This window comes from Pinus tabuliformis, chromosome 4_2 (assembly GCF_031772625.1).
Source record: "Pinus tabuliformis cultivar Carrire ecotype Pingquan chromosome 4_2, CPIR1, whole genome shotgun sequence".
Classification (NCBI taxonomy): Eukaryota; Viridiplantae; Streptophyta; class Pinopsida; order Pinales; family Pinaceae; genus Pinus; species Pinus tabuliformis.
The window spans coordinates 1,024,092,799-1,024,109,300 of record NC_142304.1 but is presented as its reverse complement, the minus strand read 5'-3'; positions in this window follow the sequence as shown (position 1 = coordinate 1,024,109,300).

Genomic DNA, 16,502 nt, shown 5'->3' with positions numbered 1-16,502 from the left:
GAACTCTAGCTTTCAATTCTACAGCCACCTTTTCTTTCACCTTCCAAATGAGACTTTAAGGATATACCTTTGTTTTATGTTTTATGTTGTGATATTATCATAACAATCCCTTGGATACTAAGATATTTTATCTTTGGAAGAGAAGACCTCATGTGAAGAACAAAGTTTGAGAGAACGTCACTTTTAAGAGAAAGATGATATAATTCCTTCACGAAGGCAAGGAGCTGTCAGGCCAAATTAGAAATGTGAGCACTCTAGTGCAGCTAAGATCTAGGCACTCAAGCCTATTCATACCAGCAAGGAAAGATAAATTGTATATGATGATCTAGACAGACCCAAAAAAGCAGAATTTCAGGCATGAAGACTAGAAAACCAATCTATCAAGAATAGATCCAGTGATACATCTGCTCATAAATATCAAATGTTGAATCCATTATTCTCTCCTTGATGACATCACCATAGAATTCATACTCTGTCACTGATGTATTTGAAAACTTGTTCTTAATAACAATGGCATCACCAATATTCCAAACAAGAACACAGTCCATCCTTCCATACGCTGCCAGTAGAAAAATTAACTAATTTTTTTCCACATGCATTTTGCAAAAACCTAGCCATGCCAAAATCTGAACATAAACCCTTCAGAGATCCAAGGAAATATCCCAAACCACTTAGAATTTTCAAGAAATTCTCATGTTGCACCTAATTGACACTATTTTGTACAAAACCCACTTTCGAGAGTTTTGAAATTAGCTTTTTTTTTCCCAGAAAAGGAGCCTGAAATTCACTATCTACAAGTGCTCACGGAAATTTTACCCACTATTGATCATGATCGAACACTACTCCACCATTTTCCATAAGTTCGCTAATCTCCATTGTAGCTGCTGGACTACGATACTTCAAAATATTGTTAACTACCTATGAACTTTTAGTGTTTTTAAATCCTTCAATATATTTATTCAGCATATCATCTGGGAGTGAGAATTCAAAGTAGATGAGCATGGCCTTGTTCTTTTGTCTAGATTTATCTTCAAAACATGATCCCCATAGCAATAGTTCCTCGCATAATTCCTATATCTATATATATATATATATATATATATATATATATATATATATATATATATATATATATATATATAGATATATATAGATATATATATATATATATATATATAGATATATAGATATATATATATATATATAGATATATCTATATATCTATATATATATAGATATATATAGATATATATAGATATATCTATATATATATATATATATATATATATATATATATATATATATATATAGATATATATAGATATATCTATATATCTATATATATATATATATATATATATATATATATATATATATATATATATATATATATATATATAGATATATAGATATATTTCTATACCACCCATTGAAATGCTTCATTTTAACTCCACGCATAGGTTTACATGAAGCTTTGTAAATTGACTTGGCTTTGACATTGTCTTTGGAATATCAAAGGTGGGAAAATGAAAGAATTAAAGTCCAAACCCTCTAAAACCTCTCAATATAGGGAGAGACACTAAATCTAAGTTTTCACATTCAATAATATGAATATATAGTTCTGGATATCGATTCCTATAGAGATCTATTGCTACTCTCCTAATTTTAAAAGCATGGCATTGATTGCATTCAACTTGGAACTAATTTTTCGATTGCTTTTTTCCTTCGCTATTCATTGAACTATAGACTATACTTTTGAATAATTGGAAAGCCCAAACTTTTATCTGTTGTTTCTCCATATATAGGATACTGCCCCAAATCCATAGGTTGTAAACGGAAATAGGTATGATACCACTAGAAGTTGTGTCATTTATGGATATGATTCTATTTCCAGACAAAAATTTCATTGCCAACCAAAAAATTATTGGTTGAGTCCTGTCATTTCATTTTATTAGTAGTTTTCAAAAGCAAAATGTGGAGGATAGTAAACGGTTTTTGTGAGAAGGCCCCCACAATTCACCTGACAATGCCATGTGCCAAAAGTAGTTTTCACAAAACCAAAATTGTGAACCCCCACTTCTGCTAAATCTTGAATAGCCTGGGGGGTGTCAATTAATTTATATTCACTGAATTTTAAAATACTCATATGCCATTGAAAACTACAAGGAATTTACTTTCCAATGAATGGGATAAAACTGCAAAGATTTTACTTTCCAATGAATGGGATAAAACTGCAAGGAGTTTACTTTCCAATGAATGGGAATTATCCCACATCCATCGAGTGAATAAGTTTTATGGCCTTTATATACAGCAAGGCATGCAAATAACATGTTCTACATACTTTGTGCTCCTCTCTTGTCTTGCATTATTACTTGATATGTTGAGGGCTAGCATGATTTGAGACTTAGTTGCTTGGTGAACTTTGATGTTGAAAATGTTGAGACTTAGTTGGGGCTAGCATGATTTGAGACTTAGTTGCTTGGTGAACATTGATGTTGAAAATGTTGAGACTTAGTTGCTTGGTGAACTTTGACGTTGAAAATGTTGACTTAGTTGCTTGGTGAACTTTGACGTTGAAAATGTTGAGACTTAGTTACTTAGTTGTTTGGTGAACTTTGACGTTGAAAATGTTGAGACTTAGTTGCTTGGTGAACTTTGATGTTGAAAATGTTGAGACTTAGTTGCTTGGTGAACTTTGATGTTGAAAATGTTGAGACTTAGTTGCTTGGTGAACTTTGATGTTGAAAATGTTGAGCGCTACCATGATTTGAGACTTAGTTTCTTGGTGATTTGATGTTGATGTTGATGTTATAAGACTTATTTTCTTGGTGATTTGATTTTGGTGATTGTAACTTTTAAAGATGTCAAAAAAATTACAGCATGACCATCCAATCCAAATCCTAGTCACCCATGTTCTTATCTTTTTGTTCCTCCTCTTTATCAGAATTTGAGGAGTCTTCTCCTCCACTATCTAGGTCATCAAAGATGTCATCATAAAGAACAATTTCATCTTCATACCCTTCGTTAAGAGGTGGAAGTTGGTCTCTATGCACTATATCGTTTGTGGATTCTATCAACTCTTCAAGAGTGAAAAAAACAAAATATTCCACTATAGAAACTAATATGCCGGTTGGTTATTTCTTTCTTCTTCAGAAAATGTGGGATATTTTGTGCTTCGAGAATTAATCCAATAGCCTTTGCATACTGACGGGTTATAGGTTGAAGTGCCTAGATCTGTTTGTAAGTAACCTCACAAGTCAATTTCGAGCCCGGCTGAGAAAACCCTCCTACTTCAGGAATAGGAGTGGGAATGGTGCTCAGAATGTTGCTACCTTGTCTAGAAGAAGAATTATTTGGGTGTGCATAGTTATCAACCATAAAAATTTGGCTTCCCTCCTTCTAGCACTAGAATGTTGACAGTGTTGGATACCGCCAACATATATGGTATCTCCCCGATATAAGGTCCCAACTAGACCTCACACCGTTTGGTGTAGGAGTCACATCCGGAATATGGACCAAATATTGTTTACTTAAAGATTTGCCTTGACTTTAGCCATCAGCATGATAGAGAAGCACAAATGTCCTTTTGAATGAGCAAGTGAGTGTGCCTTGTGAATTTTCAATTGTAGATGTATCAAGGTTCTCTTACTGTAAAGGGGAAATAAAGTGAGCCTCTAAGAGACAAGTAAGATTACTAACCTAAAGGAGACACACATGAGTGAGAAAGTCTCGTCCAATATCAAGTGAAATAGTTCACATAGATGCGATGATTGCTATAACATTATAACACATTTTCAGTTGAGTAAGCATGGAAGTCACTGAAATAGTTCAATTACTCCAGTACATGCGAAAGAAAACAAGAACCATAAACATTCAAAGAATATTCTTAGAAACATCCACAATCCATGTGTGAAAATGTGTTGACTGGAAGGCTTCGATATTAAGCAAAAGTTCCAAGGTACATATATACAATGAACATCACTAGCTCCAATAGTGGAGCGTTAGAGCCACTACTTTCTCCCCAAAAGTACTAACTGTGTCTCTCTAATGCCTTGTGGGAGAAGCCAAGGTTAAAAGTCCTTTACATGAGAAATGAGGATTCTTTTATAACTTGAGGCATGACCTTTCACATCCTCATGACTCTTGAATTTCCAACTTCTAGTGACCTTTGGACATATACAACCTTTGGAATTCGAAATGGCTTTTGGAATTAAAAATGACTTTTCGTATTACATGTCTTTTGGACTTCCATGACTCTTGGAATTCCACTTATTTGTCTTTACAATTATTACAATAATGCATCATGACTTTCCACATCATCATGTGATGAGAACATGACATGTCATTATCTTTGATGACTAGGACTAGTAGTGACTGATGACATGGAATTCCTTCGATGGTGACATGGCTACCACTTGTATCTTCATTATTCATGCAACTTCAATCGTTGATGTCCTCACCCTCCAAAGGGTCTTTGATCCAATAAAGTCTTTGGAGTGCCTTAACCATTAAGATTCAATTTTTTTCTTCATTATTTTCATGCTTCCTTATTTGTTCTCTTTTCTCGATCTTCCTCATACATGCTTGTCGTGTTTCTAGTATACTTGTATCTACAATCACTCGTGAAAAGAAACTATCAGGCTGAAAACCTCCTATTCTACCATGTTTTATGCAAATTTTATTTCCATTCCTTTTAAGTGCGCTCAAGAGGGACAAAAGAAGCTTCAAGACACATGGGTGCACTTTGAAAGGCTGAAGCACTGAAAGGGGGTGCTTCGAGCATTCAATATGTGCTCATGTGCTCAAGAGAGGGAGACAATCAAGACAAACACGCAAGTTTGAAGGATGAAGGGGAAGGTTTTGAGCTTCCTAAGTGCATTGTACACTCAAGGGAGAGATGGAGGGCTCAAGGCGCACTCTTAAAGGTTAAAGGATGAAGGCTTTAGGCATTCGAGGTGCACTCATCCACTCAAGAGACCCAAGAGGGTGCATGACGCAAGTCTGAAGGCTAAAGGGAATAGTTGCATGCCTTCGTAATGCATTCATGCATTCAAAGGGTCTCGAGGGCACATGGCACATTGAGAAAGGTTGAAGGGAGAATCTTTAGGCCTTCAGGGTGCACTCATGCGCTCAAAAAGGGCTCACTTATTCAAGTTGAAGGAGTGAGCTCAAGGAAGACTTAGTCTCTTGAAGGGTGCAGCTCAAAATAGGAAAGGGAAAATAGGCTTAAGGAGTGCACTTTGTGCTCTTGGAGGGTGCATGGCACACTTCCGAACAATGAAGGATTCCCCATCAAGGCTTCAGAGTGTTCTCATGTGCTCTTAGCCTCAATGGGTTTGCTTTGAACCAAATATTTGTCTGAGTCTAAGATATAGGGTGAGGGGTGAACATGATGAGCTTAAACATAGAACCATGTGAGACACATACCAACTCATCGAGAAAACTTAGACAAAATTAAACAATGATAGATATACATCAAAAGACCACTTTATACGCATTCCCCAAGTACAGAAAGTGAAGTGTGTGCAACTGCGACCCAAAAGTGTCATTTTACAACAACAAGGATGTTAGTAACATGAAATGCACTTAAAGGTGTTCTAATCAATGTGGCGACAATTGAGACCATTCAAAGACACTTGGAACTCATAGAATAAGATGAGACAACATTTGATGATCAAAGCGACACTAGGTACAATAGTGATAATAGGTTCCAAAATTCGAATGTAGTGAAATTTTTGGAGGGTGTTGTAGCAACGACAACATAATGCACGTTCAACATTTCAAAGGTTAATGAATTCTGTTTTCAAACCATTCCTTAGAAAGTGTGTTAGTATTTTTTGATAACATACTAATATATAAAAAATCTTAGGAATAGCATGTACAACATGGTGATATGGTATTCAAACTATTGAAAGAGAAACAAGTATATTCAAATCCTTCCAAGCATGAATTTGGGGTTTAAGAAGTGGAATACATGGGTCACATTATATCTCACAAAGGTGTCAAAGTGGACCCTAACAAAATTAAGGCTATAATGTAATGATCAATCCACAAAACCTTGAAGAAACTTAGACAACTCTAAGGATTTTTTTCATATTACCACAAGTTTGTTAAGATTTGTGTTCGAATAGAAACACCTTTAATACCATTAATAAAGAAGGAGACATTTTTTTTACTCGAGAAGCAATCAAACTTTGGGAAACTTAAGGAATTTATGTGTACAACTCATGTCCTAGCCACACCAAACTTCACAAAACCTTTGTTGTGGAGTGTGATGCCTTAGGGTGTGGTATTGTTGTAGTTTTAATGCAAGAATGAAGGTCCCCTTCCTTTGAATGTAAGAAACTTAAAAGAAATCAATATCTTAAACCCATTTAAGAAAATAAATTTTGGTCATACTATATGCAGATAAAAAATGGTGCCCTTACCTAATAGGAAGACATTTCAAAGTAAAAACAAATTATGATAGTTTGAAATACTTCTTTGGGCAATGATTATCTTTAGAAGAGAAAAAATGGGATACAGACATGCATGGTTATAACTTTGAAATAATTTACAGAAAAGGAAAACATAATATGGTGACAAATGCACTCTCAAGGAAAGAAGAAGAAATAGTGGGTTTACTATGTGCTATTTCTATTATGCAATTTGATTGCATGGAACAAGAAAGGACAAAATGGGTGTAAGATAACAAGGTATGCAAGATCATTCAACAAATACAAGAGGACCGAGGTGCATTAGATAAAATTGTGTGGAATAATGATCTATTTCATTATCAAGATCACATATATTTATGTATTAATTCCCAAATTAAATAAGAGGTCTTTTTGGAACTGCACATTTCTCCTATATGAGGACATTTAGGGTTCTTTAAAACTTACCACGGGATCAAGATGGAATTTTTCTAGGAATTCTTAAAATTGAAGTTTAGAAGCTTGTGGTTAAATGTGTATTCCACGATCAATATAAGGGTGAGAAAATTAAGACCTTAGGTCTCCTAAAACCATTATATATACCAAGTTAACATTTGGAAGAAGTTCCAATGGATTTTATTAAGTTTACCCAGATCTTAAGTAAATAATTTCATTATAGTAGTAGTATATTGACTAACAAAGTATGTCCATTTTTTCTTTATTTCTCATCTTTTTAAATTAATTATATTGGTAGTGGAATTCATGGAAATAGTCCAAAATTTACATGGAACCACAAATAATATTGTAAGTGACAAATATCAAATATTCACTAGAAAATTTTAGATGAATTATTTTCTTGTGTTCGATACTCAATTGGATCACGAATCATCTTTCCATACTCAGTCTGATGGGTAAACTAAGATTGTGAATAAATTTTTAGAAGGATATCCTTATTGATTTACATATGATAAAGACACAATAGGTCAAGTGGTTTCCCTTGACAAAATAGTGGTACAATACATCCTTCCATGTAGATTTTCCTATAGATTCACAGCTCATGTAATGTACTAAAACACAAGATAAGAATCTACTCTACTCTTTAAACAACATAAACCAATAGATCGTTGAAAACAATAATCGACAAGAGGAAGATAATCAAAGACACATAACACAATTTTTCTCTAGGGAAATCCACTACCCAAAAACCCAACTATCTATTACATTAATCAGAAATTTGAGTGATAATACAAGGTTTGTTCTCACTAGAACAATTCCTACACAAGTATGATCAATTCTCTCTGCCTCACAAGCCTTCTTTAGCCAACGCTTAGCCAATTATACTACCTTCCAGGCCCCTATTTCCTTGCACAATACTTGTGAGGATTAGTCCATATTTAATTGGGAAATCCTTCCTCCATAACTACGCAATCCAAAACTATGTCCTTCTCTGATTGTATGCATGATCTGTACAACTCAGATCATCATATGACTGATAGTACAATGCCCCTACACTCTAGTCTCAACTTGGTCTTTCTCTGAACTGACATGCATGAGTTTCTCATGAGGGAATATTCAGTTAGTTGGAGTAGCACTAAGCATACACCAGTGCATCAATTCACTAGCAGACCTCCACTAGTTCCACAAATAGTTAGAACTAGCTTAACTATCTATAACTCAGTCAAACTGAGTTATCTAATTACAACTCAAATAAACTCATCCTAGACCCCTAAAATTTAGGGAGAACATATACATGATTACGTAAAGACTTCCGACTCAAAATTCCTAATCTAATTAAATTAATTAAACTTAATTAACTATTTACAAGTTGCTATGACAACAGAATTCAATTTTAATTCACAGTTTAATTCAAGGACAAATTAAACTGGAATTTCATGTTTCCATTTCTCAACACTCCCTCTCAACAAGAAATGGATTATCATCTACCCTGATCTTGTCTCTGTGAAACTCGAATTTACATATTGACAATGCATTTTTCAAAATGTCAGCATCTTGCTCCTCTGTGAGAATGTACTCCAACAACATAATCTACCTCAATACAGAATCTTGAAGATGATGATATCGGATACCTATATGCTTATACCGATCATGAAAAACTGAATTTCAGAAATTCTGATACAACTCTAATTACACAGTAAATAAAAATTGGATCCATCTACTGACCAAACAAACAAACCAGAATCTTCCTCATCCAGATGGCCTCACATGTTTCCTAACTTGCAGCCATGTACTCTACATATGCCAAACTAAGTGCAACCGATCTTTGTTTCCTATTGTACCAAGACACTGCTGTTGACCCAATATTGAAGATCCCTCCGAATGTGCTCTTCCTATCTAATGGAATCCCTGCCCAATCTACATCATGAAGCCTTGAAGCTTCACTCCCTCTATCCTTCTATACCACAATCCATATTGAGTAGTTCCTCTGAGGTATCTCAACACATGTCATGTCACCTTCTAATACATCTTGGTAGGCCTAACCATCGCTTAAATAAGTTGGCTAAATGCATAGCACATATCTGGTTGTGTGTTCACCAAATACATGAGTGAACCCACAAGCTGCTTGTAAACAGTACCTTCCACTACTTCCCCTGCAGCAACATCCTCCTTCCTCCAGTTACCTATTAGAGGAGTCTCCATGGGTTTTTTTCTCTCCATGCAGAACCTCCTGAGTATCTCGTTAGCATATTGTCCCTGAGACACAAAAAATTCCCCATCACCCTGCCATACTTCCATGCCTAGAAAATAATGCATGATCCCCATGTCCTTCATCTCAAACTCTCTTGCAAGATCCTCCTTGCAAGACTTGATTAGCTGATCATCACTTGCCGAAATCAAATCATCGACATATAACAAAATGATCAACAATTTACCATCCACCACTATATGGTACAGGTTCACATATGCTTCACTCTTGGTGAAGCCCAATCGAGTGAAGTAGCTATCAATCTTGGTGTACCAAGCATGAGGTGCTTGCTTCAGCCCATACAATTCTCTCTTGAGCCAACACACATGTGACTCATGGTTGAAGGTCTCAAAACCTTCAAGATTTTCTATGTACACCTCTTCCTCAATCATGCCATTAAGGAAGGTTGTCTTTACATCCATATGATGTATCTTCCAACCCATCTACACTAATAGTGCCAATAGATCTGATCGATGAGTACCTTGCAAAAGGAGAAAAGGTCTCATCATAGTCAATCCCCTCTACCTATGAAAATCTATGGGCCACAAACTTGGCCTTATGCTTCTCCACACTACCATTTACAACTTGATTTACCTTGTAAAGCCATCGGGAGCTCACAATTGACTTGTTCTTTGGTCTCAAGACCACATCCCAAACACTGTTACGAACTATGGAGTCATACTCCTCCACCATGGCATCAGCACAAACCGGCTATTACACTACTTCCTCAAAGGAATATGGCTTTGTCTCAACACATCCGCTCATAAGAGCCATGTATCCAGTTTACCTCTCAGGTGACCTCCTCTGCCTACGCTGAGATGTGGGTTCTCCCACATTCTCCCGTGCACCATGCAATAACCTATCAGCCTCTCTGGTGCACTTTCTCCCATCTCTGGAAGACTCTACCTGAGTGGATGTCTCCTCTCCTAGATCCTCTGCATGTGGCTGGTCCACATCAATCTAAGGCTCCTCAACCTTAGGAGTTAAAAGCGCCTCAACCACATGTAGTTGAAGCTCCCTCATCGAATCTGACATCGCTACAAACCACTGTCATCCTGTTGGTTGGAAAGTACATCTGATAGTTGTGAGTTGTATCAGTGTACCCCACAAATATCCCCAACTCTATTTTTGGCTCAAGCTTCTTTTGTGCATCTTTGGTCACATGGAAATATACTAATGATCCAAAAATCCTAAAGTGACCATCATCTGGTCTCTTACTGGGGAAAGCCTCCTCTGATGCTTCATCCCAAGTATCTAATGTGGGCTAATGTTCTGCAAATAAACAGTTGTGTTGCATGCCTTAGCTCACAAGTGTAGTGGTAGGCCCTAATCATGCAACATTGCACATGATGCCCCTACAATTATTTTGTTCTTCCTTTCGTCCACACCATTCTGTTGTGGGTTATGGGGTGTCTATTGATCAGTGGTTGTCATTGATGTCAACCCAAGCAACACCAGGGGCTACCTTGATCTTGCATGGGAATTTTGACTTGACAACTTACTCTATTTTGAGTCAATGATATTCTATATGGATTGTACTCATCGATATTTTTCCTTTGATATATGGCACGCCACATAATTCTTCACGGTTTGAGAGATATTCATGATTGAAGTTAGTAACCCCAGTTAGTGGGCTAAAACCATATGGGTTGTGGCATGGCACTCATAATTGGTTGTGGTCATTGAATAGTCAATAATTAATATAAAAAAAATCTCCTAAAATCCCTCCAACCTTCACTTGTTGAGGATCCTCTCAACTCAAGGCATTCATATAAATAGTGACCCTCATATCCTCCTCTAGTAGGGATTTTGTGGCTTCAAAAAAGTCATCGTGGAATTTCGCTATAAAATTTTTCTCTGTGAAGATTCAGAATCTAAAATTAAAACCCATTTGATCCGAAATCTTGATTAACCTTGTGACCAAATTATAGATCTTGTTTCATTATATTTTCGGAGATACGATCTGAGGAAGTTAGCATTTTTGTAGGCTCCCGAATTCCATGTCAAACAGGTGATGTTGGGAAAATCATCATAACATTATCTATGAGCATTGGATTCAAATTTCATTAATAGTCATAGAAATAGGACGGATTGTAGTATGTTGAGTAGAGTTTTCAGGGAGGAAGGTCACAATAGTGACACTTGAAACTTCGTACAAGTCTGTTATACCATACCAGTATATAATCATGTCATCGTGGGATATTGGGCATAACTCTTTCTTGAAGAATCCAATCTTGGTAAGACCTGTGGGGTTGGAAAGAAGACTCATAGGGATACTGTAAGATGCAATTTTAGACCCTGGAGATCCAAAATTACATAGATACAATAGATTAAATATCTAGCTCCTAGAAGGCAAGAAAAAGCATGCATTCAAGGATCACTACAGTAAGGACCACACATCAACAGTCAAGGGTAAGTCTCCTACAACAAGGTATGTATGATTAGTGTTTACATTTGAAATATGAGTATCATCTCTAACATATGTTTTTGCAGGACAACATAAGTACATACAGGGTCTCAGTTATATCTTTATGTCTCTATATGTCACAGTTAGTTTTGATACCACATTTCAGATGTCCTATTCTTGATACTACACATTTGATGCTACATATTCTTGATGCTACACCAAGTCTACTAAATCTATATGATGTTGTAAGTTCATGTTACTTGTCTTGTCATAGTTGATAGAATGGTCTTTGTTTTTGTAGTTAGAACTTGGTCCATCACAATTCTAGGGTCTGTCATCAATTTTTATTGTATATATCTTTAGGTCAGTTTTGGATATAGTCTTGCATAGAGTCCAGGCCTATATCAAGAGTGGGAGTCTTTGTCTATTGCTACAAAAATTCAACAAAAAAAGTGACAATCACACTTTAGGCATGCATTGTAATTTTAATTTGTATTTATTCATTATTATGCACTTACATGTGTTTTGTAGGTAGAGGCAAGTTGAAGGGTATTTTGTTTTGTTTTGGGATAGGTTTCTCTAGGAAAATTTTTCATGCAAGTAGAAGAAGATTCAAGTACAACTTCAAGCAATAATTCAAGAGCAGAAGTATCCAATCAAAGGAAGCATTGTAGCGGGACATACTTTGAAAACATGACAGCCATCCATATATTATGAAGAAGTGTCAAGGCCAAGAGTCATCATTGTAAAGTTGTAAAAGAGTCATTTGTAAAAGTGTCATCATTGGAAGAGTCATTATTGTAAAAGAGTCAATCTACCTAGAGTCGAAAAGGCATTATTGGGAGGTATAGGAGTCTCTATTGGGATGATGTCCTGGTTAGGTTGCAGGTCATAGTTTGATTGGGTGTTTGGTCAAAATCATTGTAAATCATATTGTATCATGGATCGTTGTCCTTGGTATGGGAATACACACTCTTGTCTCATTTCAATGATTATAGGGTGGTAGGGAGGTGCTAGGGAGGTGCATGAAGTCACCTATAGGTTGGAGCATGTGAACACTTCAAGGCGGTAGGTTGGTGTAGGATTTTGGGGCATCCATTTAGTTGGCTACTGAAGAAACCAAGGTGTTGGGGAGTCTTTTAGTGGGAGCTGGAGAAGAATGCTTTTTAGAATTCTAGGAAGTAACTTTCATTTTAGTTGGGGCTAAAGATTAAATAATTTATTAGAAAAACGTTCAGTGGTTTTTGACCCGGAGGGGGTTTTCCACCTAAAATTCTTGTGTCTACTATGTTCTTTTATTTACTATTATTATTGCATGAACATTAATAATAATTAAATATTAACTAATGCTATGAAAATATTTGAAAATGTTAATTGCTAAGGATTACCGATTCACCCCCCCCCCCCCTCTCAGTATTTCCAACAATTGGTATCAAAGCTTGGTTCCTTCAGTAACAACTTAACCACTAGAAGCCAGTTTTCGGAGCATAGAGATGGGAAAGTCAAAGAAGTAGGTTACAAGGATTACAAAGGAAGGTACAGGTACAACAAAATATAAAGAAAGTGAGTATTATGTACCAATCCCTGATTTTGATGTAGATAATTACTGGATATGGGAATCTAGGATGGAAGTACATTTGCAGGCACATGGAGTATGGGAATCAATTGTTTCTGGAGACACATCTACCGATGAAGCTAAAAGGTACAATTCAAAGGCCATGAATGTAATTTTGAATGTTTTGCCAAATTCTATGAAAACAAAAGTTGGTCAATGTTCAACAGCTAAAGCTCTTTGGGAAAAGCTTCATAATCTCTATTCAACAAAGCAATCAGGTCAAGATGTTATTGAAAATTCAGATCCTTCTAATTATGATGAAGAAATGGGAGAAATGAGTAAAACAGAGTTTCAAAATCAAGTGATCAAGGTGATAAAGGAACTCAAAAGTCAAAAGGAAAAGACAAGACTTTTAGAAGCAGAAATGAAGATAGAAAAAGAACTCATCAAAGATAATGAAGAGTCTAACAAGATGATTAGTAGTCTTAGAACTCAATTGAAAGAAATCAAGAATACAGTGACATGAGACCTCAAGAGGGAAGTCCAACAGAAGCAACAAGAACTCAACACAATGTTTGCAAAGATTAGTAGGATCACACAACGGATGCAGGAAGCATAAATTGAAAGGAAGGAATCTGATCAAAGATACATATTTGTTGTTGACCAAAAGAAAAATGAATTAGAAGCATCTTCAATAGAAATAAGCAAGCTCAGGATTGAAAATGAGAAGCAGAAGGAACGGATACATGTTCTCAATAGAGAAGTAGATAAGACCACTCTTCTCAAGCTACAGGTTAAGGAGGTAGAAAAAAGAAAGAAGATCTTGAAAATATGGTTTCAAGAAGATCTTTCTCAAAAGAAAGAAGAACTTGATGCACCATATGATTAGATCAATAAACTCAAGGGATCGCAAAAATAACACTTACAAGATAAGATACATGAAGAAGCAAAAATGAAGGCAATTAAAGATGGTAAAGATCCAGTTGATGAAGGTACAAGCTCCACATATTCGTAGGATGATTATAAGAAGGAAGATGATCAAAGTGAAAAGCCAAAGAAGAATGCTGCAAATCCAAAGAACAAGACCAAAGAAATCAAGAACAAAGGACCACAACAAACTACAACACCACCTCTAAAGAAGAATGAAAAATCTTCCAAGTGTGTTTGTTTATTTAATGGTTATTTTTTTTCACATGCTAACTATGGACATATGGCCAAGGATTGTAAAGTTATTGGCAGGTACAACTACGAAGGACCATCACATCCGAATGAACCATTCAATTACGCACATTTATTTAATGGTTATTTCTTTTCATGTGTTAACTATGGACATATGGCTATGGATTGTGAAGTTTTTGACAGGTATAATCATTATCTACAAAACCCTAGAAGCAAGTTTGTAGGATCACGAGACAGGTTCCATGATGATTTTGTCAGAAGAGAATACATGCTAGATGGGCTAAACATTGAATGTTTCAAATGCCATAACTATGGCCATAGTGCTCGCAGTTGCAAATATCAGACGGAATTACCTATGGACAACATTGAATGCTTCAAGTTTCATAACTATGGGCACATGGCTTGAGATTGCAGGAATAAGAAGGTTTGAAAAAGGAAATAGGTACAGGAAGACAAAGGAGACAACAACAGTTATGCTCTCTGTTAGTGTCGGTCTTGAGCCCTCCATCAGTGATCAATAACTCTTTGCATATGCATTTATAGGTGTCTCATCAGTGTCAATTTTGCATCCCACTAGGCATGCCATAACACTGAATGGAGGAGCTGGTCTTTGTTCCCTTCTTGGCTTTGCTAGATCAGGTCATACAACAATGTAATTGAGTCATGCTTGTTCTTATTTTTTTTGTCTTGAGATCCCATGGTCTTAGGTCTAGGGTTTTGAGTCAAAATCATTTCAAGGTAATGAGTCATGGTCAGTAAGTGCCCAGCAAGCCGGAAGGAATTTTGTACATATGTTTCATTATCATTTTCTTCAGCTATAGCTCACTTTATGCCTTGGATTTAAAAAACCCTGTTTTTAAGTCCAAGGCCATGAGGAATTTGTAAAAATAAAGAAATTTCCAAAAGTTTGCAAAAGTGTCGGCAACAGCCCTGGTTCCTTCGCCACAGTCCATCAGATGGTCAACCTACAAAAAGAATGAAGTCAAACGCCTCAAAGAGCTAATTTCAGGACAAAATGACTCCAAAACAGTGTTAAAAAAGAATGTCAAAGTGGAAACATTATAAAGTGGGTTTTTGAGTTAAATTTTTTCAAATGAAAGCATATAAAGGTAAATTCCCTCTTTGAAGACCCTCATTGTGCATTTGGGAGCAAGAAATTACAAGGAGAGAAGCAAGAGAGCGATCTGGGCAATTTGCAGCAAATTCTGGGCTTTCTGAGGGTGCGCGACCATTCCACAGGTGTGCGTGACCACCTGGGTGGTGCGCGACCATTCCACGAGCATTTCCCTGTGTAAATTTACACAGGCGCGACCATTCCAGTGGTGCGCGACCATTCCAGGGTGGTGCGCGACCATTTGGTCCGCCTGCACAGAAAACTCACCAAAATTCATCCAAACTCCAAATTTCTCCAAATTTGCTCGGGTTTTTTCCAAGGTATGCCTCCTTTATCAAGTTTATGAGTGTGTCATGGTTTCAAAGGAGATTTATGGTCATGTTTTGTCATGCAAGAAAACAATGAAAAATAGGTTAAATGATGGTTGTTTTGCAAGCATATGCTTTGATAGTTTGTTCGTTTTTCAAGGTGATTTTTCCTTTATTCCCTTCCATTATTTTCCCATGTTAAATCACAAGTGTTAAAATGTCATATTCATTAATCATATTTGCAAATTAACCATACAAACCCTACCCCCAAATCCTATGAAACCCTAACCCCTTCTAAACCATTTCAAACCCTAATTTTTTACCATGTTATATGCTCAAAACCTAAACACTAGTATACACAGCAAAGTAAAAAGGAAAACATTGTAAAAAACAAAAAGAAAAGTGATGACAAGGCATGCACACAAGAAATTGTAAAAACAGTGAAAATTACCATTTGCATAGCCTTAAAAAAAATAAAGAAAAATGTCATCTTGCTGTATGATGTCAAAGGTTACAAGCTATGTAAAATTCATGATAAAATTCATTAAAGGTATCAGCTGCTAGTTATCCAAAAAGAGCAGTCTTGCTGTGGTTAGAGTTTGCAATAACATGGTATCATCTCCCTTTCCTAGAACTCTGTTTTTCCCTATCTATTCCCTATATTAAAACCCTAATTCAATTGCATTTCCCTTCATGCAAAACTCCTTATGCAAATTGAATGTCCCTCCCTACGATCAAAGCACACAGTGAAACCCTAATTCCCCATGGTAAAAGCATGATGAAGCTGCCACTGTCCTAAATGAATTGCTGTTACGAAAATTA